Below are 20,409 nucleotides of genomic sequence, written 5' to 3'. Positions count from 1 at the left end.
CTCACTAGCTGAAGCTAGAGTCATCACTCTCTCTTGCTGAGTTGGAATCATTACTAGCTGACTTTCAGATACATTAGAATAAAGTTTTTCAACAAAATTTTGAATTGTAGAATTTAATGGGACCGTTAAAGCTGTGGAACTAGTTTCATATGTTTTAAGCACTGGGAGAACAGGTCCAATTGTCACAGGAACTGTCACTGCTTCCTTGTTTCTGCTCAACTGTTCAATTAAATCATTTGTAGAATTTACATGATCAGGAATATTAATTCCAGAAGTACTAGGCATCTCATCATACCTTTCTGTTATAGGTATCTGGGCTGGGACTCTATTAATTTGAACTGAAACTTTTGGGGTTACAATAATCTGTTCTAGGGTTCTGCTCGAACTTGAACTTCTGCCTTGGTCTGTAGACACATTACCATTTCTACACGGATCAATAATTTCTACTTTCTCATGTTTATAATTTACATTTGTTAATTTGGGAATCGAATTTTCATTAAAAATTATTTCTTTTGGGGGAGGTGGTGTTCTTTCAAAATATATGTCTTTTAAAACTGCATCTTTATTATTAGTATCTTCATTATGCTTACTAGTTACTTCATTATTCGCCTGTTTATTCATTAATTTGCTCTCACATGTAGCAACAACGTTTTCATCATGTTTAAATACATTTTTCATTTTCTGATACCAGAAAAACATTTTCTCTTTCTTTAGATAATAATTATCCATGTTTTTTTAAATATTTACCTTATTAAAATTGACCACAACAAAAAATTGTTTACTTTATTGACCCCGCGGCACTAGCTAACCAACACGCGAAAATCACTAATTAGTTCACAAAGCCAAGCGATGCCAGACTTTGCTTAATCAACAGATCTTCTCTTTTCCCTGTGTTCTCACTTTAATTTGGGCAGCAGAAAAATGAACCAACTGAAAGCACCAATGGAAACAATCCAACCAATAAATCAAAAACAGGGGCAGAACCACCTGAAAATGGAACAAGGACTTTGTATACTTTAATTAAATTATACTTCTGAGCGCGCGACCACCTTGAACACAGCGCGACCTCTCTAATGCACTTTGTCTATCTCAGTACTGGATTGTTGCTACGCTGCTGTCAATAAATCATATGCAGCTTTGTGTCACAACGCTCGCCGGCTGCTACAACACGCATCAGCTGTGACATGCGTAAGAAAACCAAAGCCAAAACACTCGTCAATGGAAAACAACTCGGCAATGGTAATGCGCATCAGCCAATTGCAGCGCGACCACTAGAATGTCAGCCAACCACAGCGCGGTTGCTGAAAACCCCTTCAGAATGCCTCGGCCAATCACAGCGCATCTGCTGTGACGCTTCAGCCAATCACAGCGCGGCGGCTATGACGCATATAGCCGCTGCGGTTTCCAGCTCTCTCCTCGCGCTCTCACTCCTCAAAACAGCCCCTCCTTCACAAAAAACAATCGTAATGCTTTTAATACGATCTAGATAGCGCGGAACACTTTTTATACAATTTAAATAGCGCAGACTTTACCCGAAGGCTTCAGAACACTTCACAATTGTTTTTCAACATTAGTAACTACATAAAACAAACCATTTGCCTGCTTCCCTATAAAGGACAGTATTTTTCAGACATTCAGAATTGCATTCATTTGAAATAGACGACGCTATTTCTATCGCATTTACACATACATATATACTGAAGAAATCCCTACTCATGCATACTTATTTTCTTCCTTAGGACTCTAACCTTAAAAGAAAACCTCTTTTGCCAGTAAGAAAACAACGTTTCTTTTCTTCCTTAGGACTCTAACCTTAGAAGAGAAAACAACGCTTACCCTTCACACAAGCTCAGATATGCCTTTTACTCTTTATCACAGCGAGTTTTAAAGTAGGACATTCATCCCTATGCTCAAAGTTCAAATTTCTTAGACAATCCTCACTATCATACATACAATTTACTCAACACATAGAACCCTAAACTTGTGTTGTACGTCCACAACACTAATGATATGCGACGATATCACCTTTTGAAGCAGAACAAATGAACTGTGTAACCTGATAACAGCATCGTGATAACAGCGTCACACTACTCTTGCCATGGCAAACCAGGAATTTTTCTTACTGCTGGAAAAACCCATCCAACTACATATAACAGTATGACAAAATCAAAAACTCAACATATGTTAAACATTAATCCTATGACATATACTGACATATATGTAACATGCATATGTCACGTATGTCAAAAACAACATACAACCGTACGAATGCTACCAAAAACTGATCCTGCGCTCCTACCAAAATTGTGCATAAATGAATCTACCTACTACCACCAAACTTACCATACAATACCAGGCCCATATCAACAACAGAGCGACTGAATCATGAGGCGATTGGATATGTTGTTTAAACTATCTACAATAAACAAGACCAGCTTGTCATTTAATAAGTTTATTCAAACATATTCATGAAATCTTAGGTTTTGGAACTTTATTAAACAAGAATTAGTAAATGTCATAAAGAAAGCTTTATTCAGCATTTATAAAGAGAGCTTGATTCAAGAAATATTATTCATTAACAGAAATAAGTGAAAAAGAGCATTTCCAAATCCTAACTAATTCCCTGTCTCTACCCTCATCGCCTGAAAACAAAGTCTTTAAAAGTCTTATATCCTTAATCAGGTACCGTAGGCAAAAACCTGCTCCTTGAGCCAATTCTTATACCCTAAAACTAAGGCTAAACTAACTATTTTCACATTCCAAAAGCTGAATTCTGGCTCCCCATTGGCTGAGCCACCTCATGCCACAGTAAATTGTGACATCTTCCACCTCAGGTCCGGGCTTTTTCACTAACCCATTGTTCATGCACAGAGTCCTGGCGGCACTTCCTTAGGCTGCTACATTTTGTAGCAAAGATGTTTATGTAATACACAAAAATGCCACGACTCACATCCTGGCCTTGAGCCTGTCCGTTCTGAGCTTCCCGTGGCACAATAGCAAACCTCCCCACAGGGTCGCCTTTGGCAGTTCTTTTCAAAACTTTTCACAATAAAAGTTTATAGGCTTCTCATCTTTTTCAAAATAAGTTTTCTCTTGTGGCTTTACATCAGCAGGCCTCTTTTCAGAAAGCGTCAATTTTCAGCGCCACTTTTTCTTGCTTCACTTTTTTTTAGAAAATGCATTATTTTTCTGCAGCCAACTTTAAGCTTCATTTGTAAAACTATTATTTAAACAAACATAAAACATCAATTAATTAAAGAATTGACATTTGTTCTGTTACCCACCCCCTTTGCTAAATGTTAACCCATTAATTATGTTACCTAGCAAAAGCACATTTAAGCAGCATATATTACCTTTGATATACCAATCCGATCTGGAACTGCATTTGTCACAGAATAGACAAGACAACAGCACATTTAAAAGCACGTGCTATTATTTTTGACAGCAGCAGTTAGTATACGACAAAGACAATAGACAATAATTATTGTATTATTTCTTTTGCATTTTGCACAAATAAGCATAATGTTAGTCCCATGTGTTCATGTTGCACAGTTTATTCTAGGTTGATTTAATACCATGCAGCAAACATATTAGTTTTATTAAACATTATGGAAGTCTGACTTCACAAGCCTGAACAAAATATTGTTCTTTACCCTGCTCCATCAGCTCCCTTTCTCTCACTCTCCCTCGCTTGCTCTCCCTCCCTCGCTCTCCCTCCCTCATGCTCCCTCTCCCTCCCTCCCTTGCTCTCCCTCGCTCTACCTCACTTGCTTTTCCTCCCTCCCTCGCGCTCTCTCTCCCTCCCTCCCTCGCTCTCCCTGCCATGCTCTCCCTCGCTTGCTCTCCCTCCCTCGCTCTTCCTCCCTCGCTCTACCTCCTCACCCTGCCTGTGTGTGCCCGGGCTGTGACAGCTTCCAGGCGCACACACACACTGCCACACCCAAGCACTTTACAGGTCTTTAAAAGACCATTGGAATGTTAATGAGGCTCTGTTCACCTCTTAGCGCCCCTGCAGCCCCACTCTGACTATGGCAGGAATCGCCAGGCCCCCACAGAACAGCAGAGTCTGAGTTGCGCTCTGGTTGCAGACACTCTTAACAAATAAAAATAATAATAAAACTCGGGTACCATGTCTGCAAGGTCCGCGGGCTGCCAGGGAAGGCTTGCCGGGCCGCCACCGGCCCGCGGGCCGTACTATGAGTACCCCTGCCCTAAGGGTTCTATTTATCAAGCGGCTTACGTCGCTGTTGCACCACCAACGTGGTGCATGCACGACACAGCCCCAAAATGCGAATGATCAAGTTACGCAAGGCCACATTGTGTGGCCATGAGTGGCTTGAAAAATCAGGAGTAACGCAAGGCAGCGCAAATCATTGCATTGCGTTGCGTTACTCTGCCCTAGGAAGGTGTTTCATGGGAATTGTGTGGTTGTTCCGGTGCCACTCCCATGGATTTTGATGCCTACCCTGATTTACCATTACTGTTAGACCTGGGAATGCACCAAAAAAGCTATGACTTCACTAGGGAGGCGTTATGAGGAGCAATATTTTCATTTTTCCTGGTTAGATCGTCTTTCTGCAGCACACACAGAGGGAGGCATTGGCGCTCGGCAGCCCATTGTGCCCAGAGGAAAATTCAGAGTGGATTCACAAATCCATGGCGAAAATGCACTGACTCCACATGAGGGTGGCCCAGGGCCCGTGAGGTGATGACCGTATTAATTTTGGGGAGATGGGTGCATGATCCCTCTCCCCAAACCTCGGAAACGGCCCAGGAACCCCATCCCACTGGGGCAGAGCAATGTGCACTGCTCCCCTCCAGGAGCCTAATTAAGGTCCAGGGACTCTATCTCTCTGGACCAAAATGTATTAAAAAGGGGAGGGGAGGCCGCTGTGCCCCCCTCCCCAAGCCTAAAAAAGACCCTGGGGACCCCATACTACTGGGGCTGAGTAAATAAATGAAGTAAAGGGGGCATGCAGCCCCTCTCTCTGAGCCTAATTAGACCCCCACCGACCCCATTTCCTGTCCCCCCTCTTCTTTTAAATTGAATTTAGAGTCCCCTAAGACTAATGAGGCTTAGGGAGTGGGACCCCACGGCCGCTCCCCTTTTTTAATTGAATTTGGCCTCATGGGTGGGGTCCCCAGGGCCTAATGAGGCTCAGGGACTGAGATTGCGGGCCTCTCTCTTCTTTAAATTAAATTTAGCCCTGGCGATGGGGTCCCTGGGGCCTTATGAGGCTCAGGGAGGTGAAGCTCGCTTCACCCCTCCCCTTAATTGAAGTGTTGTCTGATAGGTGCCCCGGGTGGGCACTGGGGCACCAACCTATAAGTTAGGGAGGCCCTGGGGGATGGGGACCCTGGGGCCTAAACAAGGCTCATGGAGAGGGACCCCATGGCCCTTTTTAGTGGAATTTGGTCCCGGGGAATGGGGTCCTCATGGGCTAATGAGGCTCAGAGAGGGGGAAGGCATTTCCTGTCTCCTTTATCTAAGTGTTGTTTGGTGGGTGCCCCAGGTGGACACAAAGACACCCACCTATAATTTATAGAGGCCCAGAGGGATGGAGTCCCTAGGGCCACAATAGGCTCGGGGAGGGGGGCCACAAGGCCCCTTCCCCTTTTTAATGGAATTCATCCCGGGCAAGGTCAAAGGCTGTGCGCAGCATGGAGTTAGCTGCCTCCTGGTGGGTTGACCACTAAGTTGTCTCTCAAATGTATGATTTACGGACTTATTTATTTCTTCATTGTGACAAACCTAACTTAAACTACACAAACACTAGAAATTCTAAAGTTATAGTTAACGCTTACATTTATCATTTACAGACCAGTTTCAAATTATTACAAGTCATATTTATAACTCACATTTGGACTTACCTACCACCTTCAAATTAGTATAACTGGGGAACATCTATACATAGTCTTCTCACCTGACTTGCCACACTGGAATAACTTTAACTCTCCATAGTGCCATGCACTTTGTTCTGGCAAGGCATGTAATTTCAGATGTCATAAGTGTTGCTATTAATGCAATGATTTCACATGTAAGAACGTATGTAATATGCAAGGGTATCGCTAGCGTATGGAGAAGGGGCGAGCTATAGTTAATCTAGTGCGGCGAGGTGACAAGACTGTGTATGGAGGCACATGGACATTCCTGCTCTATCACCCACGCTATCAGCCCAATAGACAATCAGGGCTTTGAGCCAAAAAAAACCCCACCTCAATGCAGGCGGTAACAAGAGGAAATATTTACTTCTCCTAGCTTTTCCCAAGTATGCTACGTTGTACAGCACAAGTGTGAGAAAAGGTTAAAAGTATCTCTAAGTGGAGTATTTTGTTCTGGAAAGGTATCCTATCTGGAAACTATGTGGCATACCTTAAGGCAAAATTCAGTAAATCCATTACTTTGCTGTAATGCTGTGACCACTGTTACATAAATCCACTGCCCTCCACCATTATCCATTTTTATCAAACATCTATTTATGAATCTATACTTTACATATACACACACTTGACTTACACACTGGATGTCTTTGTAAGGTTCTGGATGGAACATGCAAGCAGAACTTTGCAAGAGTTGGGCTGGTCCTCATCCTGACCAGATAAAAGGTCTGTTCAGACATATTAATTCACAGAAATCAGTATGCTTCGTGTGAACAACCATGACATGGACAGTAGACCCATTTCAATAAAGATAGCATGCATCGGTGCACCCTTACAGATCACAGAACCAATTTTGGACTTTTGAATCCCCATGAATCGGCCTAAGCCTTAATAAGCAGCCTAGATTAGCATATCAACTGGGCCAACAAAAAGTCAGGATACCTGTTTTACATGCAATTGTGTCAGTCATGACAGTGGTACACACATGTTTACCATGCAGAGGACATTACGAACCCCACATATGGCATCTACTTTATCTACTTTGGTATATAAAAATATTTTGCTGTTTCAATGTAGAGGGAAGATGCCTTCAGAGAAACAGATTTTGGGGAGGGGTGTTAGTGCTCCATTGAGGGATTCCGATTCTATGATGATTTATGGAAGAATGTTGCTTTGGATGTAATTTTCTTTGTAGCAATGCAGATGTCCCCACTGCCTGACTGCGGGCATTTAAAAGGAAAACCATTTTGCACTGTTATGTGGTATGAAGAGAGGTGTGTTGGTAGCTTTCTTGGTAGTGTTGACGGTTTTTATCTACTTTATCGCATAGAATTGATTAATAGCAAGGAAATACGCAATGATCATGAGGGTTGTGAGATCTTCCTTAAGTGTATCATCAGAGAAGTGGTTTAATGAGCTGTACTGTAGCTTCGGGGTTGGGGAGTTTATGGTAGGTTGTGTGTGAAGTATATTTTGTTTGATGTCTTCAGTGGTAAGGATGTTTTGGGGGAAGACTATCCTGAGACATTGGATTGCTGGAGTGGTTGATGGTTGAGTGAGCGGTGGCTTACACCAGTGTGAGATGAACATCTGGGAGGTGGAACATTATGATAGGCAAGGCAAGAGCTCCATGGTTTGGGTTTTTTGGGCGACTGTAGATGACTGTAAGATCTCTTTAAGCTTTTTGAGAATGATGAGTGTGTTGTATGCTGTAGGCTATTGGGATATGTAGCAGTGTCCGCTTACCTGAGGGTCAGCTTCCAGGAGGCAACAACTCTTTCTAAATCCCAATGGGGTCCCGGAAAAAGAAAAGGAATGACAGGGTCAGGCAAGAGAGGAAACAAAGATAGACTAGAGAAGAAGAGGTGAACTCAAGGGGAATAATGGGAAAGGCAAAAAGGACTAACAACTCAGGACTTGCGTAGGCACAATAGAAAGAGGCTGAGAGAAGGGGAGGCTCCACTTCTATTGGAGGAGGCAAAGTGGGGTCCTGCTGCTGAGATGTCGAACAATGCTAATCTGAGGGGATTAACAAAAATCCTACCACCCGGCATCCAGGTCTTCTTCAGATAAAATAGTAGAGGTGTGAACTTTGCGGAATTCACTTTTACGTAATTATGAAATTTGGGCAAAATTATGTGAAATTATGCAAAATGTAAACCATTTATTTAGCTCAAACTTTTAGCGTGAAATGCTTCTACGTGACAATTTTCGATGTGAAGGCACATTTTGTGCTAAAAAACAGAAGTGTTGTGAAGAATAGCTGCTTGTGTTCTGGTTGCATACTTGCAGGAACATCAGGAAGTGTTGTAAGATGTGCCTGAGATCTTCAGCGGATCTCGTAGAAGCTTCAAGTTCTTGCAAAAATACAAGAGCTCCTAGATCTTGCAAGATCTTCTGGCCATTTTGGGAGAGGCTTCTCTTTAAACTAATGCCATGTCCTTCTGGTTAATGCAGTTTTTACCTATGTGCAGACATTGCTCCAAAGAGATATCTGGCTATGCACCAGCAAAGACGAGTGCTTCTAGTTAATATATACTCTGGGCGAATTGTGCACCCATTAGTGCATGGACTTTGTGAATTCTTGGTGAGGTATTGTGGAAAAGGTTCTGGAGTATTTGGGAATGGAACAGTTTTGGTCCAACAGGGTTCAATGTCAGAATTTAAAGATTACAAGTGCATGAGGCATGAACTGTGCAGTGTTTCCAATGTTTGAGTAACTACTCTGCAACAAGGTTCAATAGTCGTCCAAAACCTCCTTGAAACGTATTAATAGACAAGTCCTTTGACCTCTTGGCACCTTCAAAGATGAATTTGAGCTTTATAGTTTGTAGAAAGAACTACCTTGATAAAAAGGGATTTTGCTTCAAGTTACAGAGTGAGCTCCTACATTGTTGAATATGAATAGGTGTAATCAAAGGTTGACTAAAGTAAGCCTATCATCACAAGGACTCAAAGTAAGGACTATTGCTCATAAGGTGAGTGCAGTAACTATGGGACAATTTATATATTGGGGAGATGGAGGTATTGCAGTCAGAGTGACAGAGTCATTTACTCCATAGCTTTGACTGCAACTAAGTCCGCCCAATCATGAAATGATCCTAAAGTTGGTGGTCATATCTTAAAGCATTGCCGTAAACCACAGTCACAGTGGTTCCTGTCAATGCTTTTTGTAGTTTGGTGCAGGGCTCCGTCAAATTTCTTTAGTATTTTCATAAATATGGTGATATTTTCTTTTGCTCGTCTCACCATAGGAGTTATCTCCCATGACGAGGGAGGCATTCTTTGTTTTTTACTGCCCCTTAGCTAGGTTTTGGCTGGTGGTGACTGGCAGTAAAAAACTACTGTATGTCCGCCCAACCTAATTTGGATGATGGACAAGTAGCCAATTCTCAGACAGCGCTTAATTTATCAGGCTGTTGGAGTAGTTTGACCACAGCAGAGACGGACTAACCTCCGATTGTCTGCTCACTTTCAAATTCAGCAGTGGACCATAATGTTGGCGGTAAGCAAACTCTGTTGTCATTTGCTTACCACCAACATTTAAATCTGGCCCTAAGAATCCAATGAGGAAGATCTTGAGAGAAGTGTGTGAACTGGTGTTTCCTGTGTTAACTGTGATCTGTCTTTTCAGTAATCATAGCGACAATCCGGTTGTATGATACAGCCAAGCATGCCTAAACCACGCATGCCTAAACAACACGGCCTGAACCACGAACATGTCTATATCACGCATGCCTTTACCACACATACCTTTACAGCAAATTTTGTTGTAAAGGCATGATAACTAAAGGGAAATGCATGGTAAAGTGCACACCCCAGCTCCTCCGCCCTGTGCTCTAACACCGATACACCAGCCATATTATCCACCCTGCCCAGCCCTAAAGCTAACCTAACTCCTCACCCTGAGCCCTAGCACTCGGCACCTGCCCAAAAAACAACCCTGACCCCAGTCACCCACCCTGAGTCCTAAAACTGACCCTGGCCCTGAAAACTTCCCCCTCCCCTCCGTATGCCCTGAGGCCTAAAACCCTGGCAAAAAACTACCCCTTCCCCGCCCTGAGCCTTAAATCCGACCCGAATCTTTAAAACTACCCCCCAAACCTGGCCCCAGCCCCACTTTCCAGGCCCCATTCCAGAGCTTCCCTTCCTGATCTTTCCTATTCCTCTCCCTGCACATCTATACCACTGACTGCCTTATGCATATGCGTGGTTAAAGCAAATGCTGGTTAAGACAGATTCGGCAAGAGTTATTCCGTTTGCGTGGAAACGTCACTTGTGGCTCAGCCCACATTGTAAGGGCCGTTCCCCCTAAAATCCATTATCCAGTCTGTTTTTTTCCCCTCAGAAGCGAGTGGTCCAGTAAGTGATTCTCGGTCTGTAGTTGAGGTGGCACAAGTTCAAGTAGGCTGTGAAATCTGTACTAATATTGCTTGAGAGAGAGTGAAAAAGGGATTTCCAAAAGGCTACCTCATTGACAGAAGATCAGCTCTCAGCAATAGGATATACTCCTCCGTGTCCCATCCCTAAGCCCTACCTCCATACCATGCTCAGTTACATAAGGCTTTTTCTCTATATGTGGGAACATCAATGTGCGGACATTATGGCATAGAATTCTGCTTCTGCATAAGTATTCTGAGACTTGACAACCGAAACAGAGGAAAATTGTGACCCTGTGAAATCAATCCAATATATGGATGGTCCCTTACTTTGATCCATTTCTGTTGTGGGTGCTAGGCCCAGCCACACATGTGGGGTATTGTTTTCATTGGGAGAAGCATGAGAACGCTGTGTGGTAGCAAATTTGTGGCTACCCAAAGATTCTGAAATGTTCCCATACAGAGATGTGAAGAAATTAGGTGATTTAAAGGCGTCATTGGCAGATGTTAGAAATGGGAATTTATAGTTGGCAGAGGTATGCACTTCAGTCCAAGTAGGGACCCCTGCTTCTAGTCAGGGTGAGGGGATTACACGCTTTAGATAACCAATGCTCACCCCCTTGGTAGCTTGGCACGAGCAGACAGGCTTATCCCAAAGGCAATGTGTAAAGTATTTGTACCCAAACACACAGTAACACAGTGAAAACAATGGACACCACACCAGTTTAGAAAAATAAAGTATCTTTATGTAAACCAAGCAATACCAAAATGACAAAAATCCAACATGCATGTATCAAGACATGACTTTAAAAGATTTCAAGCATTTTGGTCCATAGAAAACTATGGATGTGTGATTTTACATCAAAGTACCTGTAGCTGCGTCAAAATTCACAAGGTCAAACAGTCACAGAAAAGGGAAGTGCTGAAAAACCCAGCGATGCGTCAGTTTCTGAGTCCTTGGGGAGGTGATGCGACAGTTCCGATTCACGCAGGAGAAGTGATGGGTGACACACTGGAGGTGATGCGTCGCTTTGTGAGGCTTCCTGCCGTCTGGCGTTGGTGGCTGTGCAACGAGGCTTCAAGTCATCCCACATTGGTTCCGAGAGGCTTGCAGCCATGTGGGGGGCTCCCGAGGATTCCCGTGATCCAGCGTCGGTTCCAAGAGACTTACAGCTATGCGTCGGGACTCTGTGAGGCTTTGCGCCGTTGTGCATCGGTTCCAAGAGGCTTGAAGCTGTGCAGCGGGACTCAGCGATGGTTCGGGTCATTCGGCATCGGTTTCAAGGGGCTTTGCATGACTTTGCATTGGTTCTTGCGGAGCTCAGCTGCATAACCCATTTCTGAGGCCCTTTTACTGTAGGGAGGCACCTCTTGCAAGGGTAGGACTCACTAATGGCAGAGTCTAACAGCACCAGCAGATTTTCAGGAAGTCTTTTGTGTCTCTGAGACTTCTTAACAGGAGACAGGCACACACAAGCCCTTGGAGACACTTTACAAGCAGATACACAGAAAAGTCCAGTCCTTTGTCCACTCCTTGGCAGAAGAAGCAACTACAGGCCAATCCATCAAAGTACACACAGCAAAGGGACAATACTCCTCCTTACATATCTTCCCCTTGGTAGAGGTTCCTCCTAAGTCCAGAAGTAATCTAAAGTTCTCGGGTTTAAGATCTCAAACTTATGCCCCATTTTCTCTTTGTTCTCTTTGTGTCAAGGGTCTCTGAGCCCAGTCCAACCAGTTCTGTCCTATCTTGTCCCTCATGACCACAGGGGGGAGGAGACAGCAATGTGCAAAGGAGACACAGCCTTTTCAGGTGCAGGTGAAACTCCCCCACCACTCTAAATGCAGCCAAGGTCTATTTAGCTCAGCTATGAGTCACTCAAGAAAGGTAGGACACATCTCAAACCCCCATGTGGCTGTCTACAGTGAATGCACATCCCCAGCTCCTGTCACTCCAAAACAAGACAGCTGATACACAAAACAGCAGAGGCACACAGAATGGTTAAACAAGAAAATGCCAACTTTCAAAAACTGTACTATGAAGAGTACCCCCATACCCTAGATCGCATTGTGATTCTAAACAAGATATGTTTTTCATTCGTATCAGTTAAGTGCAATTACAGCCACATAATAGTAATTTAAATGAAACTTTTCTTGATCCATTGGGTCTCCACCCGTCAATTATGTATCAAAACTTCTGCACCATCATTATGCATGAATATTCAAACCTGGTACATATAAACAAGGGGATGAACTTTGTCTGGTTTTGTTAGATTTACTTAACAACACTATCCGCAAAATCTTGATCTAATACAGTACACATATATAGCATACATAAAAGTGGTTAATAACATACAGGTAACACTTATAAGTAAAACTTAATTTGGATTCAACATACACAATACAGTGTGATAACAATACATTAAGGAGACATATATTCACTAATACATTAGAAATTGTCCAGTGTTGGGAACCTTTCAAGGTTGTCTGTTTCTTTTAACAGAAAAATGGGGTTTACAAAATACTAAGTGATCCTTTCTGGTGGCCAGAAAAGAAGCTCGATAGGCTATCAAGGCATCATTCCTCTATTCACCTTGATATATCTGTTACTTTCATTTATTTATAAATGGCAATATCCTGACCACTGCATTTTGCACACCAACGTGTTTTGACCTTCGTTTAGGGCCTGTGGGTTTTAGGTGAATGTCGTCCTTATGGCAGGAATCAATGGTCATGGGGACACTTTGTAAAGAAAAAAGAACAGATGTGTGATAGTACTGAGGGCCACTGGTCCTCTTTTTTGTTTAAAACAGTATATTTGCATGAGCCTCCTCTGTTTCGTGGTAGCATGAAAGCATGCCCAAAACCCAATGCGAGGGAGGGATAGAAAAGAAAAGGATGTGTTACATATACAGTTTCATATTGGATCACATTGAGGGGCCTCATAGATAAGATTCTTGTATTCAATACAGCTAGGGAAATTAAGTCACCCTGCATACAGGAAGTTCAATCACTCCAAAGATAGATAAGGTCCCATGTTTAGTCATCTTGTAAATGGAGCATACAGTGCAACCTGTGTGTGTATCAACGTTAAAAACCATACCTGCTTAAATTAGGAGCATTTCCTTTATGGGTGAAAGGGTAAATCTTAGACCGAGGCAATAATCCTGAAAATATAAATGAAAGCACCCAACTTGGATGATGGACGAGACAAACTTGCGTCAAGGCCCCACTTTGTGGTGAACATACATTTGTACTTTAGTGCCCGCACAATTTTTTAAACTATCTTCCTAAAAAATATGTTATTGAATTCTGGGTTCAGAGAGCCTAAATTCCATTTCACTATCTTGTCCCAATGGAAAGTTATACTTGGAAGATGTTACACAGTAACTCCCATGTTACCCTATGGGACAGATAGCCTTTCAACAGTGAAAAACGAAATTGGGAGTATTCCACTATCAGGAAATGTAAAACACACTAGTACATGTCCTACCTTTCACATACGCTGCACCCTGCCCATGGGGGTACCTTAGACCTACCCGAGGGGTGCCTTACATGTAAAAAAGAGGGAGGTTAGGGCCTGGCAAGTGGGTGCCCTTGCCAGGTCAGCATGGCAGTTTACACCTGCGTGTGCAGACACTACAGTGGTAGGTCTGAGAAATGTTTACAGGGCTACTCATGTGGGTGGCACAACCAGCGCTGCAAGCCCACTAGTAGCATGTGATTTGCAGGCCCTGGCACACTCAGTGCACTTTACAAGGGACTTATCAGTAAACCAAATATGCCAATCATGGATAACCAATCATAATTGCAATTTACACAAAGGGCATATGCACTTTAGTACTGATTAGCAGTGGAGAGTCCTAAAGCCAAAAGAAGCAGGTCAGGGAATAGAGGAGGAAGAAGCAAAGATTTTCAGTATAACCCTGCAAAAAGGGCCATTTCTAACAGCAGAGCATTCTTGGTTGGAAATCTTAGTGAGATCCAGGCATGTCATGCTATTCTGCACTCCCCAAGGTGTCTACTTTAAAAAATGTCTGGGTTTAGTAGGTTGGGTAGTGGCAGGGCCCAAATACTGCTGTTAACCACATTGCTAAAATGGCTCAATTTTGATAGTGAAAAGTTGACGACTTCATGTTTGGTCCACTCCTTCAAGTGGGGTGCCACTTTCATTGGAACAACCATGGAAGGGAGAATAGTAGAATAGCTGTTATTATCAACTTGAGTTCTCTTCATTTCTTTCTTCCAAATGTAAGCCAAGGTGCTAGAAAGAACACATTTAGCAAAATGCCCTACAATTCACATGATAGTATTGGTATCCCCAAATACAGAGTTGTAGAAATCACCACTATTCTTAAGCTCAATTTCTTGGACAGATTAAAAAAATGCATAGTTTTTCTTATATACACAATTCTCATTCTTCAGATTTTACCATATGAATTGAAGAATCGTGGTTTCACAATGAATAGTCATTATGCCCATCAGGGCAAGAAATTACTGATAAACATTGGGGCCGATTCACAAAAGTAATCTGAGACAAAATACTAACTTTACGACTTTCGGTATTCACAAAGGGCATTTAGGAGTAGTAAAGTTAGGATTTTGTCTCAGTCAAACCTAAGTTTTAGTCTTAAATTAAACTTAAGACTAAAACTTAAGTTTAACTGAGACAAAATCCTAACTTTACGACTTTCGGTATTCACAAAGGGCATTTAGGAGTAGTAATGTTAGGATTTTGTCTCAGTTAAACTTAAAGTATTACTTAAGTTAAATTTAAGACTAAAACTTAAGTTTAACTGAGACAAAATCCTAACTTTACTACTCCTACATGCCTTTTGTGAATACCGAAAGTCATAAAGTTGGATTTTATCTCAGATTACTTTACTCACAAATTTAGCCTGGTTACCTTTTGTGGAAATAGATCCAAAGGCTTGAGAGCAAAAAGCCCCAAATGCAAAAGAAAAAAGGACTCAGTGCTGGGGTGGGAAAACTTCAGCAGCTAATGGGTTAATGCCTGTTCTAATATGCGTCTCACGTTACTCCCAAGTACCATTGCATTTCTCATTGATATATGTAATGAGAGGCATATATATAATGAGGTAGCCCCCTACTTCGAGAACATCACTTGCTGGCACCGCTACATAGATGATATCATCTTCATCTGGAGCGGTGCCAGTGAGACCCTCTTGAACTTTCTCGAGTGGCTAAACATGGGGGATCCTAATCTCAAATTTACAGGCCACCACAGCAACCAACCAGTAACTTTCCTCGATATCATCATCAAAGAAGAGGAAGGGAGTCTGAAAGTGGAACTCTTTACGAAGCCCACGGACAAGAACACCCTCCTCCTCTACTCAAGTAATCACCCCAAATCACAAAAAGATAATGTACCATTCGGGGAGTTCCTGCGACTACGCAGGAACTGCACCAATCTTAATGATTTTTATAAACATGCGGAAAATACCAAACTTAAACTAGAAAATAGAGGATATCCCAAGAAGTTGATTAAAAATGCACTTAAACGTGCCCGGTTTTATGACCGTGATAGTCTCTTGGACCCCCAAAGGAAGTCTAAGAAAAATAACTCCACATTAGACAGGATAGTATTTGTCACGCAATATTCTCATTTGAGCAATCAAATTAAGAATATTGTCAACAAAATTTGGAAAATACTCAATCAGAACAGCGAAACCCAGTTAAACAAACCACTATTCTCATTCTGCCGCAACAAGACAATTAAAAATAGTCTTGTACATACCTACCCTGCTCCAAAAGAAAAGCAACTTACACTCTCAGGAAATGTAGCAACAGGCAATTTTAAATACGGAACCTGCTCCGCTTGCCCCCATTGTATCACAGGGAACAATGTAGAATACAACGGCAAGAATCTCAAACCAACTACTTTTAATAACTGTCGCAGCCAGAACGTAGTATATCTACTACTTTGCCCATGCAACCTAGGTTATATGGGTGAAACTGGTAGAGAACTGAGTATAAGAGTACTAGAGCACAAGTCAGCGATACACACCTCCAAAATAAATGCACCCCTTACGGACCATTACAAAATGATGAACCACTCCTGTGACGACATCAGGTGGTTCATATTGGAAAAGATCAGAAGTAAAGAGGGGGAGACTTAGACAAACTTAGAAAAGTAAGAGAACAATGGCACTTTTGTCATCTAAATACTATAGACAAAGGCCTTAACACCAGAGAAGATTGGGCTAAGTGTCTATAAAGGAGGTTGTAACACAACCCAGATTCAACCTACATATCATTTCTTCCCTGATCACAGTTTTAACCAACTAATCAAAGGGGAAGGATCACTTGTCCTGCTCAACCTTGAGTGTACAGGACTAGCAAGGGGTGTCCCAGTAAAAAGACCCTCATGCACGTGATGGGTAAGGTGGGTTTCAGAGCGGTATATCTTGGTTCTCCGCTTTTATGTCACGTGAGTGCATAATCATAAGGTCTAGTTTCGTTATGCAGCCTCCACCCGGAGGTATTGTACCCAAGGTTGGTGCAGTAGTGAGCCAGAAATAAAAAAATTGGTTAAAAAACCAAAAACTCAGCAAAAGGAAATTTTATTCAGTCTGGTTTATGGTCTGGTAAACTCTCTAGTAGTGCAGCTTGTTAACTTGATGATGAGTTATAGTTGCACTAAGAGTCATACAAATAGAAAAAAGGGGGGGGGGGAAGTGACTACAAATAGGTCGACATGTTTCTGCCTTGGCTGCCTGGGTGCTAGGACTTACGGGCATTCATCAGGACCAATAGTGAGTGGAGTGGAGGATTAAGTAGTTAAAGTGCTCAAAGGTGTAAAAAGGAAAAAGGTTATTGACCTGTTCCTATGTTTGGAGGTCTTATGGTACCTCGCGCATAAAATATGCACACTCCCTTCGGTGGTAGAGCTCTTAGAAAGGGCTATTGCGCCCGTTCTTCAGCTTCCCTCTGTATGCACTGTGCTGCTCTTACCGAACCGGAAGCCAATTTTAACCACCCTGCTGCTTCAGCACTGTGTATAATAATACATTTAGGAATTCTCCTGTAAAACTAGGGCTGCGTGGGTTTCCAGGTTAAACCTCTCTTTTCTACACCCACCTTTATTATATGAGAATACCCAATCTAGAAAAGATCGCTTAGATGCTAAGACAGTAGCCTAAAACTTTTTGTAACTACATCACAATAAACCTTACTGATAGGGTAACTTCATTGATAATATCCTTTGAAAATCGTGCAAGCATCATTTTTTATCCTGCCTGATTTTTTCAAAAAGATCGCTTAAAAACCAAAGTACATTGGGTATACTGCACTAATTTTATCATATAGCAGAATTCTATAATCAGTATAAACAAGAGGGTTTTCCCTTAAGGTGTGCGGAACAATCAGTATTTCCGTCACTAAGGACATAGTGGAGTTGAGACTGCACATCCTTCAAAAATAACGTAGGTAATAATAATCATTAGGAGCTCACTTAACATTTCACCTTCCAACCCGCATTAACGTCAAGGGCGGTCACGCTTTAAAGCGCCCACCCTCGAGAATTTGTGTCACTAGGAGGGCACTCGAAACAGTTTAATATTGAGGACCGTAGTGGAAACCCTCCAAAGAGATATCCCATTCGACGAACAACCGACCAATAGGGTTACGCACATAACGAGCGTAATATGCAAATACCCAACTTCAGAAGGAGAAGGTAGGATTGGACGGTAAACGACCCGTTTTAGACCAATCACAGCACACCGTTTCATACTTTAGCAAGGCCCGCGGTGCACAAACACACCATTCGAACCAGAACCCCCGATGCAGCATGATTCATCCGCTCAAGTAGGTAAGACTTCGTTGGCCCACATGCTTAAAAAACGGACCGTAGGAGATTAATACAGGTCCCAGTTAAAGAGACCCTAACACTAATAATGTTATTTTAAATTTACCAGGGTAGATAATATTCCCACTTGATGAAACAGCCACTTCGCTTTACCCCAAACCACAGCTTCTCTTGACCAAGAACCCTTGATGCAACGCAAGTGACCCGCTCTAGTAGGTAAGACTCTGTTGGCCCTTGTGCTCAAATAACGACCTGTAGGGTATTAATACAAGTCCCCGCTAAAGATACTAATGCTCTGAAAACATTCTCTTAACTTCATCAGGGGAGATAACTTTTCCATTTGATGAAATTGACACAGCTCTTCACCCCAAATCACAGCCTAATCTGATAATAAAAGGAGTGGCAAGCGGTCCGGGGTATTCAGCGAAAACCTCGTAGATGTAATGTTCCTCAATCCTAATTGGAGAAGACGCTCCACTTGATTTTAGAGGTATGTGATTTTGGGTTTAAATATCAAAAACAAATCTGGTAGTGTCACCAATATAATTCTTTAACTTAGCGGTATTTGTGCTTTCTCGAGTAGATGGAACTTGATTGATCCCCTTCAAGAACCACCATAACCTATATATCGTCGCTATCCATCAAATACCACTATCCAATACTCGCAACAGATAATAAAAATAAATTGAGTTTCAAACTTTCGATTATTGTAAAGACATATTCACATTCGTTGCAGATCAATGTGAGGTTCGGTTTAAAATAAAACCCCCCCTTTTTTTCTTGCTTAAAAAAATAGTGAATGATATAACCTAGGAGCATAGACTTATTCCTCGCTCTAGAATAGTGCCTCTCTTAACATATACATTTGGTTTATCCCTACCGATACCTTTAATATCAACTATCTGTATCCACAGGAGTTCTATCCATTTCGCCTTTTTAACATATACGTGGCAGAGAACAGATCTATCAGTTTACAGTACCGCAAAGAAGTATACCGGTAAGATTGTAAATGCAATTACCGTACTGCTATGATATTAGGATCATTGATCAAGTGTAAGTTGCACTAGGAACTTTCCGCCTTAAATTGTGGATAATACAGCTTCCCAAGCTTGTCAAGCCTCCTAAAAACATTCCAATTGCTTAGCAAATAAGAATAGGGGCCTCTCACAAGTCAAGAGGCATAGGCAGTTCTATTCCAAACAGGAATTCACTCAATTCTAAGTACAACTATACCCAATTAGGGACAAAGTCTCAGTATATCTTGATAGTGATAACAGTAGTTGCGTTTCTATCTGTTAGACCCTCAGTAAGTTAGATCTGGCCAAAGTTTGTGATTGCAGAGATGGTAGCAAGACAGCTATACAGAGACCTATGTACGTACTATGCAAACTATAAGACTTTCCCTATTGTAGAAATGATGAGGCAACTAAAGACCATCTGCTTGTAATGTATTAATTAAATATTACAATTGTGTTCGTTATTTGCTAAAACAGAAAATTAATTGTATGTACATCTATTATAGGATAACTGTAAAGACCCAGAAACAAGACAGACATCGAATTGTAGTCTTGATAAAGGTGGAACATAAACACTTCAGAACCACCGAAACGCGTCGACGCCAAAACTTCTGTACAATTCAAGTCCCCTCCTCCCCTGTTGATATACAAATATGAGGTTATAAAACTAGGGAGTGATGAAATGATAATATTGAATGTACGCTCTGTATTTTACAATTTTGATGTTTTACAACAAACGTTTGTCTGTCCTTTATATTGTGCAGGTCACAAGAAATTGTATTATTAGTTCAAAATATTTGTATTGTTATTTTAGGAATTGCATGATGTACAAATGTAAATTGTTTTTAATTCTGTCATCTCAATAAATTTTTGTGTATCTTATGTTTAGTATTGCACTAGTTTGTGATTTTATCTTTGCTTGTTTTACAGCTAAGTCTTAGCTTATCCTGTATATGTCTCAAGGGAATTAGTTCTATCTTTGTATCATTCCAAAGACCCAGGGAGTTTATCCCATACGTTTTAGCCACATCTTTCCCACATAACCATAACCTAACTCTAACTCTAACTGTTGTAAATGGTCTGTGCTCCTCTCGCTTGGCCGAGCGATTGACATCAGAACCCCAGGAACCTAACTAGCATTCTGTAGCTTGTCACATAGTCATTGTAGGAAATTTGTTTGTTATGCTTTGGGGTAAGAGTTGCCAAAGTCTTGATGTGAGCTGTGACTAAGCTCACAATACAAGTAATAAATAATATAATTTAAAAGTCCAAAACTAGTTACAATTGTAAATGTTCTCTAAATAAA

Source organism: Lissotriton vulgaris, chromosome 8 (genome assembly GCF_964263255.1).
Source record: "Lissotriton vulgaris chromosome 8, aLisVul1.2, whole genome shotgun sequence".
Classification (NCBI taxonomy): domain Eukaryota; kingdom Metazoa; phylum Chordata; class Amphibia; order Caudata; family Salamandridae; genus Lissotriton; species Lissotriton vulgaris.
Note: the sequence above shows the minus strand (reverse complement) of the source record.